We start from the raw sequence: 15023 nt of genomic DNA, 5'->3' as shown, positions 1-15023 counted from the left end.
CTCTTTCATCCTCGCCTTCATTCCAGCCACAGGATTCCATCAGTTTACCCCATCTGTAACTTCTGAGTACCTCACATCAGCCAGTACCACACACTTTCCTGATCCAGGACTTCTGTATACCACGTGCAGCTGACCCCCATCTTGAGGGAAATTCTATGATGAATGCTGTGGGGAGAAACTGTATTAAATACTCTTTTCAATTCAACCTCTTATTTCAGCCACTGTTGTGAGCGACAAGTTTCATTCAAGAGACCAAAATCATGCTGGTTTAATTTGCCAGTACTTGCATTGGTCAATGCTATGTATGTCTCAATCTCTGCCCTGGGGCCTTTCTAATGCTGTAGAATAGATTTCCCAGGTGAACCTACTCAAGCATGCCCAACCAAGAAATGTGAGGTACTGAACACCTGTGGGTCTACCCTGGGCCAATGAAGGCAGAATTCTATAGATAAATGTTTTCCCCTTAATATTTGGAATGCACAGTCTAGAGAAACATTCATAAGGTCCCCCCAAACAATCCCAGGAGAATCGGTAACTAACAACGGTGGTCACCTCAATAATGCAATCTTGTTTTACTATACTAATTTCTTATTTCTGTTCTCTAGCTCACTTAAAAATGAGTTACTGAATGCAGACTTTCTTTTTCTTTTTTGAGACGGAGTCTCGCTCTGTCGCCCAGGCTGGGGTGCAGTGGCTGGATCTCAGCTCACTGCAAGCTCTGCCTCCCGGGCTCACACCATTCTCCTGCCTCAGCCTCCCGAGTAGCTGGGACTACAGGCGCCCGCCACCTCGCCCGGCTAGTTTTTTGTATTTTTTAGTAGAGACGGGGTTTCACTAGGTTAGCCAGGATGGTCTCAATCTCCTGACCTTGTGATCCGCCTGTCTCAGCCTCCCAAAGTGCTGGGATTAAAGGCTTGAGCCACCACACCCGGCCTGAATGCAGACTTTCATATAAAACTCTGATTTGGAATCAGCCCAGGTTGGAAAAGAGTTCAATAAGGGTTCGTTGAATAAGCAAGTAAACAAACAAGTGAATGCTGATTATTCTCCAAAGTCCCTTATCAGTCCCTCCTCCTTCATTACCCTTCCTCTGCTCAACCTTAAATATTGGTATTCTCCAGACTTCTTTTATTCTCTTTTCTTCATAGGCAAATAAAACTACCCTAAACATTCCTATGCACATCAAAGCTGTAACTATTCTTTATTTTGACTTTTATCTCTTACCCAAAGCCCTCTCCTAGACTTTGTAACTACACATGTGTACATATACATGTAATCACATACGGCTGATACCTGAACAGCATGAGGCTTAGGGGTGCTGAACTCCTGTACCAGCTGAAAATCTATAGATGACTTTTGACTCCCCCCAAAATTTACCTATCACAACCTATTTTTAACCAAAAGCCTTAACAATCACATAAACAATTAACATATATTTTATATATTCTATTTATTATATACTGTATTTTTACAATAAAGTAAGCTAGAGAAAAAATGTTATCTAAAAATCATGAGAAAGAGAGAATATATGTACTATTTATTAAGTGGAAGTAGATCACCATAAAGATCTTCATCCTTGTGGCTTTCACGCTGAATAGGCTAACAGGAAAGAGGAAGATAAACTGGTCTTGCTGTCTCGGGATGGCAGAGGCAGAAAAAACTCCTCATCTAAGTGAACCCACACAGTTCATACTTGTGTTGTTTAAGGATTATCTGTAGGGAATATATTTACACTTATAATTCCCACTATTTTCCCACTTGAATGCCATATAAAACTTCAAACTCAATATATATAAAGAAGAAATTATTATGTTCCTCTTGAAATCTACCACTCTTTCTGGGTTTTCTATATTGAGGAATGGTTTCACCATCCTTCAAACCCATAAGCCCAAAATCTGAATTTTTCTTAATTCTAATCCATCATTATCCACGTCCAATTAGTTACAAAGTCCTATACATTCTATCTCTTAAATACAATGTAAATTTCCCCAATTACCACATTCACTACTACTTCATTAAATTAGACTGCTCATACTACTGTGATAAAATCATAAGTAGCTTCTTCAATTTCATTTTCACCACTGTGTCTGGATAATGTAGTGATTGTCCTAAAATTCTTATAATGTCCTGTTTCAACTTTTTAATGTTATCCCGTGACCTCTAGCTTAAAGCTCAAATTCCTAACAAAGTTTGCAAAATCCTTTATCATATGGCTCCTACCTATTTCACTCACTCTTTATCTCACTGCCCAACATGTACTTTTTGTATCACACAAAACTCCAAAATAAACAATGCCCTACTTCTGTATGTTTATACAGGTGTGTTTTTTTCTGTAACAATCCTCTATCATCCACCCAACTTAAGATATTTCATTATTTAAGAAGTAATTCAAAGCTGACTTCCTCTTGAAAGCTTTCTCCAATTTCCCTCCCATATTCTTAACCCCAAGGCTAGACTGGATATTACTCACCACACGCTCTCTTTAGTTCTTTACCATTCACTGTCTTATTTTCTTACAATATTAACATTATCGCATAGTATATAAACTACTAGTTTTCTTCATTTTTTTTTCTTAGACAGTAAGTACCTTTAGGTTAGAGACTTACTGTCTTTATATTTTTGCAATACATCAGAGTGTCTGAATATAATACCTCCCCAGTAAATGTCTTCTGCAGAACATGATCCATGATGTTAGGAATTACCCCACTGTGTAATATTTTCAAAAGTATACTTTAAAGAAGGCATTAGTTTCTGCCATTTTTGGGAAAAGAGAAACAAAGTTTAGAGAACACAAGGCTTACTCAAATACACAGGAGAGAAATAGCAAAACCATTTTGCAAATCTTTGTCTACATGAATATATGGTTCTTATTCTACTCTATGTCATATCATACCCTCAGGTCCCATATAAATTGGACATGGAGAAAGGAGTCAGTACTACGAGAGAGAACTTGGGATAAAAGATAAATCTAAGTAAGGACACTATAAATCTCTTTGTTTCTATTCTTATCATTGTCATTACTTTCTTGTTGGTTTATATTATCTTGAGGAAGGAGGAGATTTCTGTCTCTTTTATTTAACAAAAGACATTAAAAAGAAAATCTTACATGCAAAACCCCCAAAATTCATCAATCTACATTGCCTACATTATTTGTTTTAACCTTTGAATGATCAATAAGCAAAAACATAGTTTTACTTCAAAGGTAACTATTTCTCTTTAATATCCACTAATCTTTATAATTTGACAAATCTGAAAAAATGGGCTCCACAATTTTGTTAAACATCAAAGAAAACTAAGATCTCACTCAAATAAAAACAAAGATGCATTTTGTCATGTTAGAAATGGTCTTCTTTGCTTGTCAAGCTGGTCAATGTAAGTATAAAGAATAGTTTCTTTCATTATTATTTTATTTTACAGTAAGAGTTTTCCTCTGGGCCAAAAGTAGTATTTTTTTTTGATACTATGTTTTTTATTTTCTTGCTTTCTAAATATATACATTTGTAAAACCCTTTGCCAGCCAATGGGAACAGTGGAGACATTCACAGAAGGGAAATGAAGAAGATAATGTGACAGTAAATTTCCTACTCTATGGATTTGCTTGGAACTGTATTTTGGAAAAAAAGTCTTAACCCAACACAAATGTTAAACACTAGATGAGGAAACACATTCGGGAATGTTTAAGAATGAAGTGTACTGATGAAGCAAATTACTTTGAAAGCATCAAAATACTATTTGATGGTCTGTTAGAAGTATGAACAGAAGATGGTTAAATATTTAATAAATAATTATAGCAAAATGTTAATTGTAGAATCTAGGTGATGAGCTTATGGTTATTGAACATGTAATTCTTTCAACTTTTCTATATTTTGATAAAATTTATCATAATATGCTTAAAAATCAATCATAATAAAATATTTAAAAATATAATAGATCTCATGCAGAATTTCTGGACTTGAGCCAGTTGGCAGACCCAGAACTCATTAACTGAAGAAAATCCTGGGTTTCCTTAAGGAAGCACCATGAAAAACCGTGACAAGTATATTCTCTAGTAACTTCCCCAGTCTTTTCCTAAAGGAACCTACAGCCATTTACTTGGTTAATCACACATTGGGAAAAAGAGAATACCTCCAAATCTTTTGAGAATGTCAGTATACAGCATTTACAGTAGCATTGATAATTGAGGAAAAGTGTCACCCTTGCCCCATAAAAGAATACAAATAGATGCTTCTGCATAATAAATGTTGTCCTAGGGCTGGCTCCGCTCATAGTTATGATTACACCAAAGTTATTTTCCAGTTCCTAAATGTATAATTGTGCTAGTTATAGTTGGTAGTCAGTAGAACCAGTTCCTTGAACTGTGCTGTAAGAGAAATAATAGAGGGAAAGGTTAAATGGAAGCCTCTGAAATTGCTTCTGGCCAAGATAGTAAATATAGTAGTAAAATAGTAAATACAGTCAAAATAATAACATGCTGTAAAATTATCTATGAGATTAGTGAAATATTTATGATATAAAATATGCAAAGGTATTAGCCCTCATCATATCCCACTTAATTTAAAAGTCTGGTCCCTGCAAAAATTAAATAAATCCAGAAACTCAACCAGTAGAAGCCCAGATTGCAGGTTCTATGTCAGATATACCTTTTATGCTACAACAAATTAACACAGCCTCTAGCACATTTTATGTGGCCACTCATTTGATGAATGCACTATTTTCCATTCTTATCAATAAGGAAGACAAAAAACAGTTTATATTCACATAGAAAGGACAATAGAATGCAGTATGGTATTTCCCCAAGACTATGGAAATTCTCTTAGTCTCTTTCAAAGTATAATCCAAAGTGATTTGAGCCATACAAACATTCCACAGAACATCACACTGGTTAACTATATGGATGACATTGTGTTAACTGGATTGAAATATAAATTGGAGCTTTAGGCAAGACAAATGTGCTGTGGAGGATAGGAAATGCACCCTATTCAAGGGCTTGCTTCATCAGTGAAGTTTTAGGCACCCAGTAGTCTATGGCATGCTGTGCTATCCCTGCAATTTAAAAGAGGAATTATTATATCTCACATCTTCTAGCACAAACAGAGACACATAACTTCTGGTATGCATTTGTAGGTTCTGAAAGCAGCATATTTATTCTACATTTGGAAAGAATATTCTTTTTCTCTTTCAGCTGAAGGAGAAAAAGGCTGTCAGCTTCAATGTGTGCCCAGGGAATGAAACATTCCTCAGTAAATTTCAGGTTATGATTCAGGTAGCTCTGACTCTTGGAATATATGCCTGTATGGTACTAAAGATAACTAGAATAAGAAAAGAATACATGTGGGGATAATCGTAAGTCCCAACAGAAGAATTATAACATGAATTCTGAGGACTCTAGAGAAGTGCTATGTTACCTGCCTATGCTGATTTCACCAGGAAATTGACTCTGACAGAGAATTCCATGCAGGAAGCATACTGGAGCATGCTGCCAGGGATCAAGGTGATACACAAGACATGTATCTGCCCATCATGACAAAATTCAACACTTTCTGATTTAAGATATCTTAATCCAGAATCCCAACAACTGAGCACGCAAAATGTTAGCATGCAATCAAGTTATTAAACAGCAGAAAAATGTGATCTGTCAAAAAAAGAAAGTCAAAAAAGTAGGCCCACAAATAACACAAATGTTGGAAATAACAGAAAAAGACATTAAAATAACTCTTTTAAGTACATTAACAATTTAAGGGAAAAAATGGACAGGATGAATGAAAGGATGGGAAATTACAACAGAGTAATACAAATTAAAAAGAAAACAAATGAAAATTATAGAACTGAAAAGTACAGTATCTGACATGAAAAATTATTTGGATGGGCTTAATAACATACAGGACATAATTGAACAGAATTGGAAAACTATGATCTATGGTTCAAATCTGGCCTGTGGCCTGTTTTTGTATAGCCCACAATCTAAGAATAATTTTACATTTTTAAAATTTGTTTAAAAAATATGCAATAAAAACTATATGTGGCCCATAAAGCCTAAATTATTTCTTATCTGGCCCAGTTTAGAAAAATTCTACCGAACTCTATGAACTTAAAGAAAAGTCAGTAGAAGCTTAGAGAGAACTAGTTACAACTTAGAAAAGAACAGGAAAAAATAATCATCTGAGACCTGTGAAACTTTGATCAAAGAATGAAGAGACATTTTCTAAAACTGAAGAAAAACATCAAGTCAAAGATTCAACTTTAGTGAACCCCAAGAAAGATAAATCCTACACACACACATGCGTGCACACATATACACACCCCACACAAGGACATCATAGTCAATCTGCTGAAAACCAGAGATAAACAGAAAATCTTTTGAAAATCCATAGAAAAAGGTACACATTCATTTCAAGGAAACAATAGTGAAATATTTGGATAAATTCATTATGAACATTAAGGATAAAAGACAATCAAATTTTGTCTTTAAGGAGCTCAAAGTAAGGAGGAGACAATCACCTAGATTTGTTTATCTGGTGAAAACATATTAAAAATAATGAGTGGGAGAAAAGGTGAGACAACAAAGTTAGACAAGTTGGAAAATTAACAAAATCTATAGAAATATAGTAAGAATAGTGGGAGGTCATGCATTTGAGAATAGTGGGAGGTCACCCATTTCCCCACAGCTCTGTGTTGTAGAATAGCTATTCTAGTGGACTTTGCAAGCAAAAGGCAGTTCTCATTTTCCTGAGCTTTCTGGGATGCAAGAAGTATGCTAGGTGTATTCAGCAACTGGTGAACATCAGCATATCCCACTTCCTACAATTCTTAACACAAATGGACTATACCAAACTTGTGGTGGAAACCAGAAAGCTGCCTCTATTTTCCCACCCCCAACCGTGGCTACAAATGGTGAATCCAGGAGGGGCATCTAGTGAAGACTGCAGTCCAGCATTTCTACACAGTTCTGTGTTGCAGAAGAATTTCTCTGGTAGGCTCAGCAGCTGAGCAGCAGCTCCCATCTTCTCCACCTTCTTGGAGTGGAAGAGCTATTCCAGGTAGATTCAGCAGCTGGTGAACATTGGCATATTCTTTCCATAACCTGGGTCTAGGCTCCAGAAGATCTATCATGGGTGATGGCAGCAGCCAGGCAGTGGCACGGGATCCTCTCTCTTCCTGCTGCCCCAACCCCCGCCCACCACAACTGGCACATGCAGCTTCTGCTCCATAGGAAGGATATGAGTGGAGCAGCCAGTAAAGAGTGAGTACCCACTCCTCACACCTACATCTCCTGTGCAATAATGCAGAGATCTGCCTATAGGAGGTCCAGAGAAAGCCTCAAAAACTGGCAACATTCTACCTCTACTAAGAGGCCGACTTTATTTGGATCACACTGTGGAACATTTTAAGCCTCAGGGCATTGCTGAAAACAATAGAGCAATTGGCTTTAAATTAGTGAAGGCTGGCAGCAACTAGTAATAATAATAAAGCCAGACCAGCCAGAAGCTTACTGAGAGATGAGGGAAAGAGACAATCAAAGATAGCCAAGCTAAAACCAGTCATCCCTGATGGTCAGGTCCACTGTGTACATGCAAAAGACACATCATTTGATAAAAAACCAGAGAAAACTTCTGAGCTACAAATTCTTTGTTGAACACAAAGCAAACTCATAAACTCCCTGAACAATATAAGCAGTCTTCAAGCAACATATAGGCTCAACAGTAAAAGGAAAAAATCTTGGTTCAGGGAGCATAAGCACAATCTTGAACCAATCTGTCCAGAAAACAATACTGGCAGAAGGGCTAAACCTAGGCAGCCAGTTTTAAAAACAAAAATGAGGGAAAAAATGTGAACGGGAATGTAAATGAAAAATACAGTTCTAAGCCCCTCAACCAACTGAATGGACCCCTCTGTCACGTGTATCCATGTGAAGAGACCACCAAACAGGCTTTGTGTGAGAAATAAAGCTTTTTAATCACCTGGGTGCAGGCGGGCTGAGTCCAAAAAGAGAGTCAGCGAAGGGAGATAAGGGTGGGGCCGTTTTACAGGATTTGGGTAAAGGAAAATTACAGTCAACGGGGGTTGTTCTCTGGCGGGCAGGAGTGGGAGTCACAAGGTGCTCAGTGGGGGAGCTTTTTGAGCCAGGATGAGCCAGAAAAAGGACTTTCACAAGGTAATGTCATCACTAAGGCAAGGACTGGCCATTTTCACTTCTTTTGTGGTGGAATGTCATCAGTTAAGGCGTGGCAGGGCATTTTCACTTCTTTTGTGATTCTTCAGTTACTTCAGGCCATCTGGGCATATTCGTGCAAGTCACAGGGGATGCGATGGCTTGGCTTGGGCTCAGAGGCCTGACACCCTCCTCACAGCCAAGGGCATTCCAAAGTTAACCTGGGAAGCTAGTTAAGGCCATGATGGGAAGGGAGACTCAGACATGCCTCATTATACTCTCCTTCCTTTGGAATTCAGGCACAGTCTACCAGCATTAACATTAAAACTGAGAAATTAAGAATGACAAAACAGACACCTTGTAGCAATAAGATACCAAATTCCAACTTAACTCTAGTATAGTATCACATGGCAGATAGCAGGCCCTGAAAGAAATAGAAGTATTTTACTTCAAAATATATTTCTTTGATATATTTTTAAATGGCCCTGCAAAGTTGTCTCTTGTGGGGGAATTTTACATTCTGTAGAGACTCTTCTTCTGTTACTATATCTTTTCAGGAAAATCTAGCACCCTTTTATGGTCTAATAAAAAGGCATTTACTATGTATATTCTCTGAAGCCTGTTACCAGGAGGATTCATCTACATAACAAAAACCCTATCTTCTACAAGACAAGAACCTGCCCTCCTTATCTTAACCACAAGCATTTCTTTCTTCTGACTACAACTCTTTAGGCAAAACAACTCTTTCAACCAATTGCCAGTCAGGAAACATTTGAATCCACCTATGACCTGGAATCCCCACTTTGAAATCTCCTGCCTTTTCAGAAAAAAACAAATGTACACCTTACATTTATTGACTGATGTCTGCCTGTATCTTCTGCCCCTCTAAAATGTGTAAAATCAAGCTGTGACCCAAATATCCTGAGCACATGTTCTCAGGATCTCCTGAGGCTGTGGCATGGGCATGTCCTTAACCTTGCCAAAGAAACTTCTAAATTGATTAAGGCTTGTTCAGATGCTCTTTCTTTGGTTTACACAAATATCAGAGGTTCCATCTGTGGGAAAACATAATTCACTAAATTCATGTAACCAAGTCAATAAACAAACATGTACCAAAGATGAAGGTCTCTGTATCCAGAGTTGCTATATTATCTAAAACATCCAATTTTAGCACACACAAAAATAGGATACACAAAGAAACAAGGAATACAAGCAAGTAATAGAAACCATCTTTAGGAGCACTCAGATGCTGGACCTAACAGACAAGACTTTACAGAAAGCATTATAAATACATTTAAAGACTAAAGAAAACCATAATTAAAAAATTTTTAAAAGATATGATGACAATATCTTGTCAAATAGATAATATAAATCAAAATATAAATTATTTTTTAAAAATAGTCAAGAGCCAAGTTGAAATTTTGGAGTTGAAACCTACAAATAACTGAAATAGAGGGTTCAACAGTAGGTTTTTGCTGGCAGAAAAAAGAATCAGTGAAGATGAAAATAAATCAATGGAGAATGGAGATTATACAAACACAAGAACAGAGAGAATAAAAGAATGAGGAAAAATGAACAGAGCCTCAGAGAAATGTAAAACATCATTAAGTATACCATATTAATGAGGAGAAACAGAAAGGAACAAATATATATTTAAAAATAATAATGGCTAGAAACTTCTAAAAATTGAAGAAAACCTTACACATCCAAAAAGCCCAGTGAACTCCAATTAGGATAAACATAAAGCGATCTATGTCCAAAACATCAGAGTAAAAATATTGAAAGACAAAGAAAATCCTTAAAACATCTACTTGTTACAAATCAAAGAAAATATTAGTTTTTATAATTTTATGTCTTTGAAAGAAACTGAGAGAGGACTTCTCTCTCACTCTTTGTAATTGATGAGTTAATACAACATTTAAAAAACTATTAACCTAATAAATGAGCTAAGCGAAGCTGCAGGATACAAGATCAATATACTAAAACCAACTGCATTTCTATGTCCTAGCAATGAACAATCCAAAATGAAATTGACATAATTCCATTTACAACAGCATGAAAACAAACTGTTTCAGAAGAAATTTAACAAAAGAAGAGAAGAACTTGTACAGTGAAAACTACAAAACATCACTGAAAGAAATTAAAGATTTAAATAAATTAAAAGACACCTATGTTTATGATTTGGAAGACTAAATATTGTTAAGATGGCACCAGTCCCCAAACTGATCTATAAATACAACACAATACCTATCAAAATCCCAGCTGGCTACTTTGTTTTGTTTTTTGTTTGTTTTTGCAGATACAGACAAACATGTTAAAATGTATAAAGAAATGCAAGGACTCCAAAATAGCTAAAACATAGCAAAAGGGACTTTGCAGATATGATTAAATTGAGAATCCTGAAATGGGGAATTATTCTGGCTTATGCAAATGGGCCCAATGTAATCACAAGAGTCCTCATGAGAGAGAATCAGAAGGGTCAAAATCAGAAAAGGATGATAAGGGAAGCAGAAGTCACAGTGACAATCAAAAAGGTCAAAATCAGAAAAGGATGATAAGGGAAGCAGAAGTCACAGTGACAACATTGCTGGAAGGGACTTATGAGCCAAAGGAACCCAATAGTCTCTGGAAACTGGAAAAGGAAAGGAACAATTATCTCTTGGAGCATTCAGAAGGAACACAGCCTTGCCAACACCTTAATTTTAGCCATGCAAGACCCATTTTTTTGACTTTTGATTTTCAAAATTTTAAGGTAATAAATTTTTGTTATTTTAAGTCACAGCGTTTTTGGTTATTTGTTATAGCAGTAGTAGGAAACTAATACAAACCTAAATGTCCATCAACTGATGAATGAAACAACAAAATGTAATGATAGCCATAAAATGAAATATTAGCCAACAATAAACAGAGTTAAGTACTGATACATGCTACAGCATGAATGAACCTTGAAAATATTATGTGAAATGAAAGAAGTCACTTACAGTGGTCAACATACTATATGGTTCTATTCATATGAAATGTTCAGAATGCACAAATCAATAGAGACAGAAAGTAGACTAGCTGTTGCCTAGGGCAGGGAGAGGTGACTTCTAATGCGTAAATGGTTCCTTTCTGAGATAATGAATATTCCAAAATGTAATTGTGATGATGGTTTCACAATTCTGTTAGTCTACTAAAACCACTAAGTTGTATACTTTAAAAGAAGCAAATTATATGTCATGTGAATTGTCTTAACAAACCTGTGAAAACTGCTGAAAGTTGGAAACAACAGTGATGAAGATACACTGGGAAGTTTATAACAACAAAAAAAGAAAATATATGACTACAGATTCAGAATGAGGTTAAGGTGAATCAAAGTCATCATGATCTTACATAATTTATCAAAATATATAATATTAATTTTAGATATATTGTGGTAAAATAAGAATGCATATTGTCATCACTAGAGCAGTAGTGGTTCCCAAAATTTTAGCATGCATCAGAATCACCTAGAGGCTTGTTGAGACACACACACCCACCCCATGAATCAGCAATTTAACTCACAGTTACACATCAAAGAGAAATTAAAACATATGTCCTCAAAAAGACTTGTACGTGAATGATTGTAACGTTTATTCATAGTATTTCTAAACTTGAAACAGCCTAAATTTCATCAATTGGAGAAAGGATAAAAACTATGTACTACAGATATTATGGAATAAAATGGAATACATACTACTCAACAATTTAAAAAAATGAACTACTAATGCACACAAAAAATATGTTGAGGCTGCATATGATGGCTCACACCTATAATCCCAGCACTTTGGGAGGCCGAGGCAGGTGGATCACCAGAGGTCAGGAATTTGAAACCAGTCTGGCTAACATGGTGAAACCCCATCTCTAATAAAAATACAAAAAATTAGCCAGGTGTGGTGGTGCATGTGCCTGTAATCCCAGCTACTCAGGAGACTGAGGCAGGAGAATCATTGCTTGAATCTGGTGGGTGAAGGGTGCAGTGAACTGAGATCATGCCACTGCACTCCAGCCTGAGCAACAGAGTGAGACTCTGCCACAAAAAAAAAAAAAAAAAGTAAGAAAAAAATAGCTGTTCTTGTCTGCAGCTCCCAGCAAGACCAACACAGAAGGCAGGTTATTTCTGCATTTTCAACTGAGGTACCTGGCTTATCTCATTGGTTAGACAGTGTGTACAGCCCACATAAGGTGAGCTGAAGCAGGGTGGGTTGTTGCCTCACCCAGGAAGCACAAGGGGTTGCGGAACTCCCTCGCTTAGCCAAGGGAAGCCATGAGGGACTGTGCCATGAGGAATGGTGCTATCCGGCCCAGATACTATGCTTTTCCCATGGTCTTCACAACCCACAGACCAGGAGACTCCCTTGGGTGCCTACACCACCAGGGCCAGGGGTTTCCATCACAAAACTGGGCGGCTGTTTGGGCAGATACTGAGCTAGCTGCAGGAGTTTTTTTCATAACCCAGTGGCACCTGGAACACCAGGGAGACAGAACCATTCACTCCCCTAGAAAGAGGGCTGAAGTCAGGCAGCCAAGTGGTCTTTCTCAGCGGATCCACCCCCACGGAGCCCAGCAAGCCAAGATCCACTGGCTTGAAATTCTCACTGTTAGCACAGCACTCTGAAATTGATCTGGGACTCTCTAGCTTGGTGGGTGGAAGGGTGTCCGCCATTACTGAGGCTTGAGTAGGCAGTTTTCCCCTTACAGTGTAAACAAAGCCACTGAAAAGTTAGCAGTTTGGCAAAGCTGCTGTAGCCAGACTGCCTCTCATCTCTCTAGATTCCTCCTCTTTGAACAGGACATCTCTGAAAGAAAGGCACCAGTCCCAGTCAGGGGCTTATAGATCAAACTCCCATCTCCCTGGGACAGAGCACCTGGGGGAAGGGGTGACTGTGAGCCCAGCTTCAGCAGACTTAAATATTCATGCCTGCTGGTTCTGAAGAGAGCAGCGGATCTCCCAGTACAGTGCTTGAGCTCTGCTAAGGAACAGAGTGCCTCCTCAAAGGAGTCCCTGAACCCCATGCCTCCTGACAGGGAGACACCTCCAAGCAGGGGTCAACAGACACCTCATAGAGGAGAGTTCTGGCTGGCATCTGGCAGGTGCCCTTCTGGGATGAAGCTTCCAGAGGAGGAGCAGGCAGAAATCTTTACTGTTCTTCAGGCTCCACTGGTGATAACCAGGCAAACAGTCTGGAGTGGAACCCCAGCAAACTCCAACAGACCTGCAGAATAGGGGCCTGACTGTAAGAAGGAAAACTAACAAACAGAAAGCAATAGCATCGACGTCAACAAAGAGGAGGACCACGCAAAAACTCCATCCAAAGATCACCAACATCAAAGACCAAAGGGAGATAAATCCACGAAGATGAGGAAAAAACAGCGCAAAAAGGCTGAAAAGTCCAAAACCAGAATGCCTCTTCTCCTCCAAAAGATCACAACTCTTCTTCAGCAAGGGATCAAAACTGGATGGAGAATGAGTTTGATGAATTGACAGAAGTAGGCTTCAGAAGGTAGGTAATAACAAACTCCTCTGAGCTAAAGCAGCATGTTCTAACCCAATGCAAGAAAGCTAAGAACCTTGAAAAAAGGTTAGAGGAATTGCTCACTAGAATAACCAGCTTAGAAAAGAACATAAATGACCTGATGGAGCTGAAAAACATTGCACGAGAACTTCGTGAAGCACACACAAGTATCAATAGCCAAATCGATCAAGTGGAAGAAAGGATATCAGAGATTGACGACCAACTTAATGAAACAAAGCATGAAGACAAGGTTAGAGAAAAAAGAATGAAAGGAACGAACAAAGCCTCCAAGAAATATGGAACTATGTGAAAAAATCAAACCTACATTTGATTGGTGTACCTGAAAGTCATGGGGAGAATGGAACCAAGTTGGAAAACACCCTTCAGGATATTATCCAGGAGAGCTTCCCCAACTTAGCACACCAACAATCAAATTCAGGAAATACAGAGAACACAACAAAGATACTCCTTGAGAAGAGCAACCCCAAGACACACAATTATCAGATTCACCGAGGTTGAAATTAAGGAAAAAATGTTAAGGACAGCCAGAGAGAAAGGTCGGGTTACCCACAAAGGGAAGCCCATCATACTAACAGCAGATCTCTCGGCAGAAACCCTACAAGCCAGAAGAAAGTGAGGGCCAATATTCAACATTCTTAAAGAAAAATATTTTCAACCCAGAATTTCATATCCAGACAAGCTAAGTTTCATAAGTGAAAGGAAAAATAAAATCCTTTACAGACAAGCATAAGTGGGAGTTAAACAATGACAACATATGGGCAGAGGGAGGGGAACACCCTGGGGCCTGCTGGGGGTGGAGGACAAGGAGAGGGATAGCATTAGGAGAAATACCTAATGTAGATGATGGGATGATGGGTGCAGCAAACCACCATGTCACAGGTATAACTATGTAACAAACCTGGACATTCTGCACATGTACCCTAGAACTTAAAGTATATTTAAAAAAATTCTGATAGAATTACACGTGAGTTTAGCTAAGCTGAAAAATACAAGTCAGAATACAAAGTCAATTGTGTTTCTATAAATTAGGCATAAACATTTGGAAGTTAAAATTTTAAATAAAATGCCATCTATAATAGCATCAAAAATCATAAAACACTTAGGGATAAATTTAACAGAACATGTGAACTATTTAAATGCTAAAAATCACAAAACAATGATGAAAACATCAAAGAACACCTAAGGAAATGGACAAAGGTATGTGCTCATAGGTAGGAAAACCCCATAGTGTTAAAAGATCAATTCTCTTCAATGTGATTTATCAATTTAATGCAATCCCAATGAAAATTTCACCTGATTTTTTTGTAGAAATTGATTAG

Source organism: Colobus angolensis, unplaced genomic scaffold, assembly GCF_000951035.1.
Source record: "Colobus angolensis palliatus isolate OR3802 unplaced genomic scaffold, Cang.pa_1.0 Scaffold123, whole genome shotgun sequence".
In the NCBI taxonomy this organism is placed as follows: Eukaryota; Metazoa; Chordata; class Mammalia; order Primates; family Cercopithecidae; genus Colobus; species Colobus angolensis.
This window is presented reverse-complemented; position numbering follows the sequence as displayed.